The sequence below is a fragment of the Saccostrea cucullata genome, unplaced genomic scaffold, assembly GCF_032062105.1.
Source record: "Saccostrea cucullata isolate Sc308-1 unplaced genomic scaffold, CSIRO_AGI_Scuc_v1 ctg4158, whole genome shotgun sequence".
NCBI lineage: Eukaryota > Metazoa > Mollusca > Bivalvia > Ostreida > Ostreidae > Saccostrea > Saccostrea cuccullata.
The window spans coordinates 15,887-30,024 of NW_026931418.1; the positions used below are offsets into that span (position 1 = coordinate 15,887).

A 14,138-nucleotide genomic window follows, 5' to 3' on the forward strand; every position below is an offset into this window, starting at 1 on the left:
TAAGGTGACATCTGGTCCCCCTACTGATGTACAATATAAGGTGACCTCTGGTCCCCCTTCTTATGTACATTATAAGGTGACCTCTGGTCCCCCAACTGATGTACTGTACAATATATGGTGACCACTGGCCCCCTACTTACGTACAATATAAGGTGTCCTCTGGTCTCTGTACTGATGTACAATATCAGGTGATGTCTGGTCCCCAAAATGATGTACAGTATAAGATTTCCTCTGGTCCCCCTATTGATGTACAATATAAGGTGACCTCTGGTCCCCCGACTGATGTATTGTACAATATAAGGTAACAACTGGACCTTTCCTGATTAACAATATAAGGTGACCTCTGGTCCCCCTACTGATGTACAATATAAGGTAACCTCTGGTCCCCCTTCTTATGTACATTATAAGGTGACCTCTGGTCCCCCAACTGATGTACTATGTAATATAAGGTGACCACTGGTCCCCCTACTTATGTACAATAAAAGGTTTCCTCTGGTCCCCGTACTGATGTACAATATAAGGTGACGTCTGGTCCCTTTTCATATGTACATTATAAGGTGACCTCTGGTCCCCCAACTGATGTACTGTATAATATAAGGTGACAACTGATCCCCCTACTTATGTACAATATCAGGTGTCCTCTGGTCCCCGTACTGATGTACAATATAAGGTGACCTCTGGTCCCCAAAATTATGTAGAGTATAAGGTGTCCTCTGGTCCCCCTATCGATGTACAATATAAGGTGACCTCTGGTCCTCCTTTTGATGTACAATATAAGGTGACCTCTGGTCCCCCGACTGAAGTACTGTACAATATAAGGTAACAACTGGACCTTTCCTGATTAACAATATAAGGTGACCTCTGGTCCCCCTACTGATGTACAATATAAGGTGACCTCTGGTCCCCCTTCTTATGTACATTATAAGGTGACCTCTGGTCCCCCAACTGATGTACTGTACAATATAAGGTGACCACTGGTCCCCCTACTTATGTACAATATAAGGTGTCCTCTGGTCCCCGTACTGATGTACAATATAAGGTGACCTCTGGTCCCCCTACTGATGTACAGTATAAGGTGTCCTCTGGTCCCCCTATCATGTACAATATAAGGTGACAACTGGTCCCCCTCCTTATTAACAATATAAGGTGACCTCTGGTCCCCCTACTGATGTACATTATAAGGTAACCTGTGGTCCCCCTTCTTATGTACATTATAAGGTGACCTCTGGTCCCCCAACTGATGTACTGTACAATATAAGTTGACCACTGGTCTCCCTACTTATGTACAGTATAAGGTGTCCTCTGGTCCCCCTATCGATGTACAATATAAGGTGACCTCTTTTCCCTTTTCATATGTACATTATAAGGTGACCTCTGGTCCCCCAACTGATGTACTGTACAATATAAGGTGACCACAGGTCCCACTACTTAAGTACAATATAAGGTGTCCTCTGGTCCCCGTACTGTTGTACAATATAAGATGACCTCTGGTCCCCCTTTTGATGTACAATATAAGGTGACCTCAGGTCCCCCGACTGATGTACTGTACAATATAAGATGACCACTGGTCCCCCTCCTGATGAACAATATAAGGTGGCCTCTGGTCCCCCTACTGATGTACAGTAGAAGGTGTCCTCTGATCTGATGTACAATAAATAAAAGGTGATCTTTGTTCCGTCTACTGATGCACAGTACAATATAAGGTGACCACTGGTCCCCCTACTGATGTACAATATAAGGTGTCCTCTGGTCCCCGTACTGATGTACAATATAAGGTGTCCTCTGGCCCCCCTAATGATGTACAATATATATATGGTGATCTTTGTTCCCTCAACTGATGTACAGTACAATATTAGGTGACCAATGGTCCCCATACTGATACATGTACAATATAAAGTGACCTCTTGTCCCCCTTATGATGTGCAATACAAGGTATCCTCAAGTCCCCCTTATGATGTGCAATAAAAATAAAAATTGACCCTCTATCAATTTAAAATGTAAGGTGACCTATGATCCCTCTAATGATGTACAATATAAGGTGACCACTGGTCTCCCTACTTATGTATAATATAAGGTTACCTCTGTTCCCCCTAATTACTTTCACGTTTCTGCTATATATATATATTAGAAAGCAGATCTGTATGGAGTTATATATATGATTATTTTGGAGTAAGACAACGAAAACTGTCTATCAAATAAAATTTAATCAATATATAAGGTGACCTGAGGTCTCCGTATTGATATGGATGAATTTACTTTTGTGCCTTTAATGTCTGAAGAGTTCCTAAAAAGTTTTCATACTACGCAAAATGACGAACTATTTGCGGGGGACCCAAGGTCCTAGTTGAGCGTACGTTTTATCCTTCTGCGTATTCGCGCGACGTTTAACACTAACAACTTTTGCATCAAGTAAAGGCTTTAGCATTACAAATGCAGGAAAAGGGATGATTAGTTGTTTCGATGCCAATCTGGATTTGGGTACCTGGGTCAAATAACAATGCCAGACGGTCATTTGTTATTACGACAGGGCTGATCTATGGAGGAAATTTGGGTTTGTACAATACAACCAAACGATATTCATGAAATAAACACAGACAATGAATTATAAAGCATACATTAATAACATACGATGAATGATAATATTCCCATGATACCTACAAATAAAATTACGATATGTAGATTAAATATTCAGGGCATAATTGGGGTGATCCAAGCTGTGGGTAATTTTAGTCATGGGGAAAATCCGTAACAAATACTTACAAAAAATGACTTTCTTTCAAATATTATTAAAGTATGGAATAGATTGGGTCACTCTTCTGTTTCCCTATACTATTACTGCGAGTTCAATGAATCGTTGACGCCATTTTCGATGTTTTGAACAGTAAGATCATACACGGCAAAACACGGGCATTATTATATCATATAAACGGGTCATGATCAGAACATGGTCTGATATCTTGTGAATTAAGAAAACTAAATTATTTTTAACTGTACGGGAATCTTTTGTAGGTATCATAATGTCTAGTTTCGCTTTTTTTGCAAATGTGTGACGCCATAGTTGGTTTTTCATGTACTTGAGGAATGTAAATTTAACATGTCACGTTTTTCTTATGTTTATGTCTTGTTTAAATATGCCCTGTGCAATATTGATCTAAGCTTCAACAATCGATATTTTTATAGTTAATCAATAAAGTAAAGAACTTGCATTTTAAGATATTCAACTTAACGAGAGGAACTGAGACCAACTGGCTTCGAAATTAAAAATTATTGAAGAAGCATCCTTGCATATCATTCATATAACTATGTATTTAGATCATCAGCATAATACCAAGTAGCAGACAAGAATGTTTTCAAAGAATTGATCTTTTTTCTTTCAGTAATATTTCATTAGAGCCCCGCCATAACATTATAATCCCTGACTAACGGCCATGAAATTAAATTGAAAATTGTAGAAAAGGCACCGTTCTTCATCATAATAATAAACATAGTTCACTGGTTTAATATCGAAGAGTAGAAGAGAAATATTTCAAAAGTAATGCCTTCCTAACTATAAGTAATACTCAGGAGAGAGAGAAGAAGATTTTCAAAGAAATAATGCATGATCGCTATATAATAAATAGACCCCCGCACTAACACCAGAACCCCTGACTAAGGGGCCATTAAATCTACAATATATTTGAAAAGGCACCCTTTTTCATCAAAACTATGAACAGTTTTCATTGGATTACTAAGAGCAGAGGAGAAATAAATATATGAATGCATTTTCACTATGTCAACAAAGAAGCCCCGCCGTAACACCAATACCCCTGACCCAGAGGTCATGATATTCATAATTTTAGAACAGGCAACCTTCCTCATCATTACTTTGTACATAGTGTATTGGCGTAATACTCAGGACCGAAAGAGGAAATTTTCTCTATATAAGGGAATCAATAGAGCCGCACCTGAACACCAACACTCGTAACCCATGGAGCAGAAAATTTACAATTATGGAAAAGGCATCCTTCTTCATCATAAGAATAAAGTTCATTTGCTTAATATCAAATAGCAGAGGAGTAAATGTTGGAAAAAATATTGCACTTTCTGTAAAATCATTAGAGCCTATAGCTAGTCTTAACACTAAAACCAGATCCTGGGACTTGTCATTCACAAATTTGGAAGAGACAATCTTCCTCATCATAACTATATATATTTATTTTGTTTGAATAATAACTAGGAGTGACTCAGGTGACCCAATAAAACATAGTAGCTAATAAATGACGATGAAATGAAATTATTCTTCCATTAAACAATGGACAGTTATTGGTTAATTGGTTTATAAACTGAATTTTAATTCATAGACCAGTTTTTGTTTTAAAAAATATCATTTAGATAAAAACATTTGTTAACATCTGGAATCGAGAATTATGTAGTATTTATGAATTGCTCTATGTACATCAAGGCCGTAACTACCATTGAGGCAAGTGAGGCAAATGCCTCACTAAATTTTTAGAGATTTCTGAAGAGTGAAAAAAAGTTTTCCTTTGAACTTGTGAACTATGTGTGTTTTCATGCATAATTAATATTTTCAAATTTTGTTTTAATTTCTGTAAATCGTTCATCTCAGCAGGTGCCATATTTTTTTTTATTTAAAACGCATGTAAAGTATAATTCAAAATGTTTGTTTTGTAAATTGTTTGATTTTTAAAACCCTTTCTAAGAATTTCTCATTCATATCGAGACACCACTTTTTGCCGGTAGAGGGCTGCAAGTTTTAAATATGTACTGGGCTCTCGGGGTCACTGAAGATGATAAAAGAGTTTTTACGGTTTCATCCGAAGGTCCGGTCTCTACATCCCGCAGAGGGATTCGAACCAGCAATGCAATGATAAACTCCTTAGTCTGCGACTCTATAGAGTATGCGCTCTAACCACTGTGCCATGCGGGCAATCTAATTAGATTTTTATGCGGGCAACAAGTCAAAACGTAAAAATTAACTCTCTAAGATTTAATCTTTTATTTTCTCATACCCAGGTTTCGGGATTCCCCTCCCCCTGAAATCCCCCATCACTGGCCGTCAAGTACTACCCTTTCCTCGTCTGGGACTAAGAATGTCCAGTGCCCTTGCCTCACTAAAAATTTGAGCCTAGTTACGGCCTTGTACATATGAGAAAAGAGAACTGTAGTAATTGCCTGGCCGATCATACAGATTGTATATAAAGGTGTCATCAATTTAGTTTTCAATTGTCTTCGGTCATTAATAGCAGAAACACCACGTGTGTTAATTTTGGATTATCACAGAACAAATGTGGTCAACAACGAAACTAAATTCAATGGATTGAATTCAATAAATTCAAACTGAATTTATCAATTTTAAATATATTTAATAAATATTAATAAATTTTAAATATATTAAATAAATATATTTTAAACAGCTAGAATGAACTGTTCCCTGGGACAGCTGGAACCACCGCTTTCTTAGACCACTTGGACTGCTGGAACGGCTAGCTGTGAAACTATATATATATATATATATATATATATATATATAATATATATATATTTATATATATATATATATATATATATATATATTTATATATATATATATAATTATAGGTTGTTGTAACCAAGAGATTTTTAGGAATTTTTCTGGAGATCTCGAAGAGATTTGCTATACTATTGCAAGTGAATTCTCTAAACCATAATAAACGAGTAAAATCGGGTGACCTATTGCTATCTGTATTTGTCCGTCGTGTGTTCACACTAAAACATTTTCAGCTTCTTCTTTGAAACCACTGAACCAATTTCAACCAAGTTTGGCAAATACCATCTATAAATGGAGGGGGGGGGGGTCTAAATTTTAAGACTATGATGAGCATAAATATTTGGATTTTCATGGCCCCTGATTAGGTGTTCCGGTGTGAGGGCGAGGCTCTGATAATTATATGTACTTTAATCAGACAGAAAATTCAAAAATACATGTAGTAGCAATTTGAAGGAATTTCATGAAAGTCAGATTTAGTTGCCATGACACCAATTTAGTTAGAATTGAAGACTTATGCACAGAATTATTAATCAATGTACAGTTTACTTGTATATTAAAACTTAAAAAAACTTAAAAAAATAAATGACAGGTCATCGGATACCTTAATACTGCATAAGTTCTTTTTTTATTATTTCTGACTAGTATACCTAAAACTTATCTATTGTAATGCAAATTTAATTTGAATGTTTATGTTGTGTTTATCCAGTACCATTTCGTAATTTTGTTTTGCTGCACATGCAGAGTATATAACTGTTCAAAAGCCGCGAGAAAAAAAAGATAAGTATTTTGTTCATTATCTTGATGGACTAAACAAAAAAACCCTGAATTTTAATATATTCTTTTATTTTAAAAAAGGGAGATGATAACATTAATATATTGATCAATGTTATTTAGAGCTAAAGACAACACGAAATGTTGGTTATACTTGTTATAAATACGGCCCCTGGAAAAACCATAGGTGGGATCACGTGCTTAGTAAGAGTAGCATCCCCATGATGAGGGGTCACACCTGTCGGTAACCCTATGCATTAAATAAATAAATGGAACATTCCGTAGTCAAATTCAATGCTAAAACAAAGGTCAAAAAATCGTATTAAACAAATCGGCCAATGTATGACCTAGTGAGAGGTTATATCTACTAATAGAGATTGTTCTATCTGACGTATCCGTATAAGTATCCGTATCCGTATACGTATCGAGGTATGAGAGGCATCTCGATCCCGATGCATAAACCATCTGGTTACATTTCCATCGTTTCATGTTTGGTTTTTAACCTCATTCACTAACAAATGATATGTATTGTGATATTTTTAATAAAAACATATCAGTTGCTGTACACGACTTATGCATCCTGTTAATAGGGGAGGGGGGGGGGTTAAATGTTTAAAAATAAAATTCTAAAAACAAGTATGTTTTTTTTTAATTTAGATGTGTAAAAAAATAGTTCGAAAATATTTCTAGATTCACCTCTCTCTCTCGCTCGCTCTTTCTCTCTCGCTCTCTCTCTCTCTTTCTCAACATTAGGGTTTCATTGTTCATTCTCGAATTAACATTTACAAGAACACGACATATCTCCAATAATATATAATGATATATACAGTTAAACCTCTTAAACTCAAACTTGTAAATTGTAAATACGTGTAGTTGTACATTGACTGGGAAAGATTTAACCATACATTGTATGGCAAAACAAATGTGTATGGGTGATTCACCGAAAATGTCCATCCTCTTTTCCATTTTTATCATCTTCTATGCCATTCATTATCAGGTATTTGATGGTCATAGTCCCCCCCTCTCCAAAAAAAAAATGGATAGCTGGTAATTCTGGGGCGGTTTGAAAATACTCCCTAAATTGTAGGTCGATAGCCGTATCATGGGCGGCAGAAGGAAATAGAAAGTGGGGGCGCTAATTGAAAGGGGGGCTAAACCAACAAAAAAGGTAAACCCCAATTTTAAATACCTTATATTATGTCCATCTTTGCAAAAAAGTGGGAGGGGGATTAAGCGCCCCCCCCTCCCCGGTTCCGACGCCTATGCGTATCCATATGGTTTCAATGAGCTTGGAAATTGAACATGAAAAACTTAGAAATTTTATCATTGTAATTTTTCTTTAATGTGTAATTTTTTTCTTGGCTACATTGAAGCAGTTCCTTCTCTTCAATTCTATAATTTGTGCACACTGATCTCGATCTCGGCCAAATTAATATACTATATAAAAAAGAAAGTAAGATAAAAAAGAAAAGAAAATTAGCACGATGGACAAGTAGGCTTAGCAAAATAAGATGTATTATTTTGAAAATTTTGAGCCATAATTATTTTATTCTGTGCATAAAAAGAGAGTTGAATACCGTATTATGAAATAGTTCTTATATTAAACCACAAATGATGTTAATGAATGAAAGTCAAAAGACGTTTAACTTATCAAATTTTGTGTGTGCACATGGTGAGGCATGCACACATGAGGGACAGACGTCGGTACGGGGGGAGGGGGGGGCCCCCCCCCCCTTCCCACTTTTTTTGGCAAAGATACACTTAATATATGCATTGTTACAACGCACTTTGAAAAATTACGCACTTTGAAAAAATTTTTCAAAGTGCGTTAAAATTTGGGACCAAGCTAACGCACTTTGAAAAAAATATTTTTTTTTCAAAGTGCGTTAATATCGACCATATTACGCACTTTGAAAAAAAATGTAAAGATTGATCAATATTACTCCAAATAATCGGTTTGATAAATAACAGATCCTGGTTTAATAACTTTTTTATGATAAAGTCACTGTAAGGTTTTGATAAAATGAAAGGGAAAATTAAAGGGTCTTTAAAAAAAGAGTGACAATTGTTTAAGTTCATTAATTCGTTTCTTCTCCTTTTTTGTTTAAATTCTAATCTTTAATAAGTAGATGTAAAGGTGTATAGGGGACACAAACAGAGGACAGCTTCAAGCAACTTAGCATTTATCATAATAAAAAGGGGCCAATTTGATTGTTCAAAACTATGAAAATTCTTTCTCTCTCATACTTTTTACGGTACTTAAAAAATTCTAGTTTTCATCGGTTTTAATTTATTCATTTATTATTGAAAGTTTTCAACGTCATACCAGTTAGGTAAATACATAATTATATGAATGCTTTGAATTTAGCATAGACATCGAGACTGGGCAAAGGACCATGGGAGGGGCTAAGCCCCCCACTTATTTTGGAAATATATATACATCGTATAAGCATTGAAAATGCAGCGTACCCTTTTTAGGTTTATTGCTCCTCTTCCCCGTTTGTTACAGACACTTATGTATTGGAAAGATAAAGATTTGCACATAGAGATCTTATACCCATCTTCTCCTCTTTTTGACGGGAGTAAAATCAATTCATTTTTTAGGTTAGGGTTAGGCTTAGTTTTTTAAAACATAAATAACAAATAAAAGCTTTCCATGACTAAAATATGACTTTTTTTCAAAGTGCGTTAAGTGTCTCCATGGTAAAATATATTGATGTAGACTCTTAACGCACTTTGAAAAATTTTTTCAAAGTGCGTTAAGTTGGTCCCAAAATTAACGCACTTTGAAAAATTTTTTCAAAGTGCGTTGATTTTGTCCAAATTTTAACGCACTTTGAAAAATTTTTTCAAAGTGCGTAATTTTTTCAAAGTGCGTTGCCACAATGCATTGAACATTGAGGGTAGGATAAGCATCCTCCCCACTTTCAACAGGCACGCTGTATTGCAGTCAAAGAAGGGTAAGTGGTAGTACTAGTGTTTGAAAAAAAATGGCAATGAAAAAAGTTCGACATCCCCCCCCCCCCCACACACACATACACATAGTAGTATTTTAGTACTTTTTTGTCTGTCAAGGTTTTTCAGGGCTAATTTTTTCTCTTCCAAATAGCCCCCTCCCTACTTTTAATTTGCTTCTGACGCCAATGTGAGGGGAGGGGAAGTTACACAGGCTCTACAAAGCATATACTCAATACTTATAACGGTCCTGAAGCTAATTATGAAATCAGTTTAAACAGTCTCTTGAAAAACGGCTACAACGTTTTATCGATCGCGTTGATGATAACGTATTTCGTATTTCAGTTTGTGTGTGGTGGTGGTCGGGGGGGGGGGGTAATTGGTAAGCCGTTACATGGCAAATGAAAAATACAGACAAAATCAATAAAAGATATTAGATATTAAGCGAGAGGAAAAAGAGAAAGGGGATTTCCTACAAATATTTTGAAGCAAAATGAAATTAATTTTAAAACAATATAATTATAAAACAAAATATTTTATACTTGACTTCATTTTCTTTCTTTTTTTTAGATAATTTTTATTAAGAAATGTTGTACAGCAGTTTATTATTTTTAATACAAAAATTTCTATTTGCTATTTTCTAATACATGGACTGTGGCTTATTTAACGACAAACAGATATGGAAATTGTATTAAATGGTTTAGACATCGGGATCGAGATGCCTTTCATATCTCGATACGGATACGGATACGTATACTTATACGGATACGTCAGATAGAACAATCTCTATTAAGGTCATTATAAGGAACATAGAATTCACAGAATGCTGTCTTTAAACTAGTTTGTTGAAATCATTGTATCAACTTGTTTGGTAAAAATTGATTGTACTCAGAGCATGCTCGTGAATGGCGAATTAGTAAGGGGGACTTAAACACTATTTGCAGGTAATAGCGGAATATTTACTACATAGATAAAGAGACTTTACAATGGAAAAACTTAAGTAATTTTGTTTGTCAGAAACTAGTTAAAGAAGAGAAAGAGTTAGTTGGCCTTTGTCAAATATAGTTAGTAAAATAGATGTGGCAGACTTTGTGGCGTTTTTTGTTTCAAATTCAATAATCATTTATAAGTTTGAACTAATTCTTAAGGAATCACTGTCCAGTTAGTATAGTATGTCAGAGCATCAACGATATTGGGAAACGTGGGATAAGCCCGTTATACATGAATTATCCCACCTTTCCCACTATCATTGATGTTCCTGGAAGACTATACTTACTAGACAGTGATTCCTTATTTCCATTTTATTGTGAAACAAGAGGCCCAGGAGCAACATCGCTCACCTGAGCAACTAGCTTGGTTAATGAAAAAAATCAGTTCCGTATTGAAAACTTTAAATATAAAGTAGGTTCGGGGGGGGGGGGGGGGGTTAATCGAACAAACTTAAATTTATACTTTTTGATGCTTTTTTTATTGATGAGCAATCAAGGCTTTCTTGTTCTTGTGAAGTACATTAACGATATTTCAGTATATTTTTACATAAAACCTTGATCACCAATTTTGGTCCCACTCTGCCTCCTTGAGTTCATGATTTGAACAAAATTGATTCTACACTACTTGATGATGCTTCCATAAATATGAACAATCACAGTTTTGATGTTCTTGAGAAAAAGAAAATTTTAAAAGATTTTTCTTATGTATTCCTCTGTTAAACTTTGATACCCCATTTTGGCCCCATCCTATCCCCGAAAGTCTTGATTTGAACAAAATTGAATTTACAATACCAGAGGATGCTTCCATATACACTGTAACTATGATCAATCATGGCTTTGCTGTTCTTAAAAAGAAGATTTTTAAAGATTTTTCCTATGTTTTCCTGTGTTAAACATTGATAACCCATATTGTGGCCCCGCTCTTAACCGGGGGTCATGATTTAAATAAACCTGAATCTAATCTACCAGAGAATGCTTCCACATGAGTTTCAGTTTTCCTTACCCAGTGGTTTTTGAGAAGATTTTTAAAATATGCCTTTAATTGTTAAATGCTTTAGATTTTAAAATGTAGACTCATAGATTTACATTACTCCAATGTCTACATCCAAAGTCCTCCCCCAATGACATCAAACACAAAGACAACCGCACGAGATTTACATGCATATTTGGCCTCCTTAGCTCCTGATCTATCATTTTGGCTTATCTAAATTCCGGTAGAATTATCAGGAAATCAACTCCACTAATTTTCTCAGAGTTATCACAGCAAAACAAAATTTGAATAAAAATGGAAATATTTATATATGTACATGTGCATTACATGAAAATTCTTACCTGATTCCTTCAAAATCTTTTGATTTTCCTAAAAATAATGAATAAGAGATTATGAGTCTTTTCGATTTTGAGAGCAAACCTGTTTTCTTTATAATCCAAGTACATGCACTTTAAAATCCTTATTCGTAAGCATCGAAGAATTTAGAAAAATAATTTGGATAAACAAATTTGTTACATAGTTTCTTATTTCGTATATAAGTCGAGAGTCTAAATCTTTACTGTAAGCGCCATGTTGGCTCTTTGGACAGTTATAAAACTTTCAAAACGTGTCACTAGTAACGTTGCTAATGACGTCTTGATTATATTACTCAATGAGACGTATAAATACCTCCGAAATCAAAATAGAAAATCTTTTTTTTTTGTTTTAAGCATTTTTACCTTAAGTATTGACAAAATCAAACAAAAACAGAGTTTAATTTTATATAATATTATTAGAAAGATAATGAAAATTCAGCATGTTTCCAGTATATAGACGATCTAGCGTCAAAAGCAAACTGATTTGAAAACATGAAGAGGTAAGATGGACAATGCATATACATGTATACATAAAACTGTAGCAATACTTTACGGGGTAAATTTCCCCTCAAAGACAATAACTAATACAACATTTATGATTTGAAACAATTAAATATACATGTAGCAAAAATCTAAAGGTTAAATTATCTCTCAAAAGTGTCATTGATACAGTTTATACACAGTAAATAAAAGCTGAAGCAACAACACTGATGATAGTGAGATTTTACGGGGTAAATTTTCCCCCACAGAAAATCTTTGATACAGTACAGATAACTTGCAATATCTTACAACCTACAGTCGAGAGTAAATTTCCTCTCAAAAATGGCATTGATACAGTTCATATACAGTACTGTAAACGTTTTACATTTGGCTGTGTATTCTTATTAGCGTTTTTGGCGGAAAGCAATATCCGCTAATTCAAGTATAACGCTAAATGTCTGGCACATATACCTATAGAGAAGAACATTAAGATATGCGCTAAACCAAACCCACGCCAATTTGTTCAAAATCCAATTTCCAAAAAATATCGTACACGCTAAATTTAAAACATTTACAGTAATCTTGATTTGATGATAGTAGGACTTTATGGGGTAAATTTCCCCAAGAAATTCACTAAATACAGTATTTATGAAAAGCAACATTTAAAGATAGCAAAAATCTACAGAGTAAATTTCCTCTCAAAAATAACATTGATATAGTTGACATACAGTATTTCAAAGCAAAAACAACTATCTTGATCTGTTGGTTTTTAAGGTTTTAAACAGTTATTTGTACTGTATCAAAGATAATTTACCCCGTAAAATCTCACTTTCATCAGTGTTGTTGCTTCAGCTTTTATTTACCGTGTATAATCTGTACAAATGACACTTTAAAGCGGAAATTTAATCCGTAGATTTTTGCTACACGTATTTTTAAAATGTTTCAAGTCATAAATGTTGTATTAGTTATTGTATTTGAGGGGAAATTTACCCGTTAAAGTCTTGCTTCAATTTTATGTATATATTCATTGTCCATCTCCCCTTTAAATGTTTTCAAATCAGTTTGGTTTTGACGCTAGATCGTCTATATACTGGAAACATGCTGAATTTTCATTATCTTTCTAATAAATATTACATAACAATCCGTTTTTTGTTTGATTTTGTCAATACCTGAAAGCAGAATGCTTAAAACAGAAAAAAAAGATTTTCTGTTTTGATTTGGAATGCGTTGTATATACATGTACGCAGACAATCAAACTACATACCTCCAGTTGAAATTTTCTCAAAATCATCTCTAAGGACAGAATTAACATATCTGTGAATTCATAGAAAAAATCAGGTTAATTTCCTAAATGCACAAAATATATATAGTTCCGACTAAACATTACTTAACACCAGAGAGAACTCAGAAAAAAAAAAACCCGGTTGCGTTTTGGGTACGTTCGGAGTCTGCTATTTGTCCCACGCTTTCACTGAAAATGGTGAATATTCCCCGCTTTCACTGAGAGTGGGGGATATTAATTTGGGTCTGTCTGTCCATCCGTCTAGCTGTCTGTCAGTCCGTATTTCTGTCTGTCTGTAACGCTTTCGTTTCCGCGCATTATCTCGAGAACCCTTTGAGCTTTCGCAATGAAATTTTGCATAGCAACTTCCTATGGCCTAAAGAAGAACTCTAAACAGTTTGAATAGATGTAATAAGAATAAAAAGTCCGCCAACAACCTGTATTATACGTAATAACTCTGTATGTTCCTTTGCTAAAAATAGTGCCTAGCGACATTTAATACAATAAATACAAATAAAACAAACGGGACACTTTGAGAGGGGTGAGAGAGGTCCTAGGGAGTTTGGGTGTAACATATCTTGCAAAAGCTCGAAATCTTCTTGAGATATCACCCGAAAACGGAAGTGTTTCACACAGACGGAATGTATAAATTTATGACCTTGAAATTTGACCTTTTGACCTCAAAATCAATAGGGGTCTTCCGTAGCCCACAGCAAGTTTTTTCCCTAAGCGGGGGACACAAATTCTCTGAATAAACTTGTTTGAAAATCAATTTACGCTCTTGATC

The 14,138-nt window shown here is 34.7% G+C and overlaps 1 long non-coding RNA gene across 1 annotated transcript in view; it reads right to left on the reverse strand.

Moving 5' to 3' along the window:
• The window catches only part of LOC134232575 (uncharacterized), a 29,193-nt gene extending 15,807 nt beyond the window's left edge, over positions 1–13,386 (reverse strand). The window contains exons 1-2 of the long non-coding RNA XR_009984804.1: positions 13,334–13,386; positions 11,575–11,602 (exon numbers count right to left, since the gene is read on the reverse strand). This is a non-coding gene — a long non-coding RNA (uncharacterized LOC134232575). The remainder of the gene's footprint in view (positions 1–11,574; positions 11,603–13,333) is intronic.
• Positions 13,387–14,138: the final 752 nt, after the last annotated feature.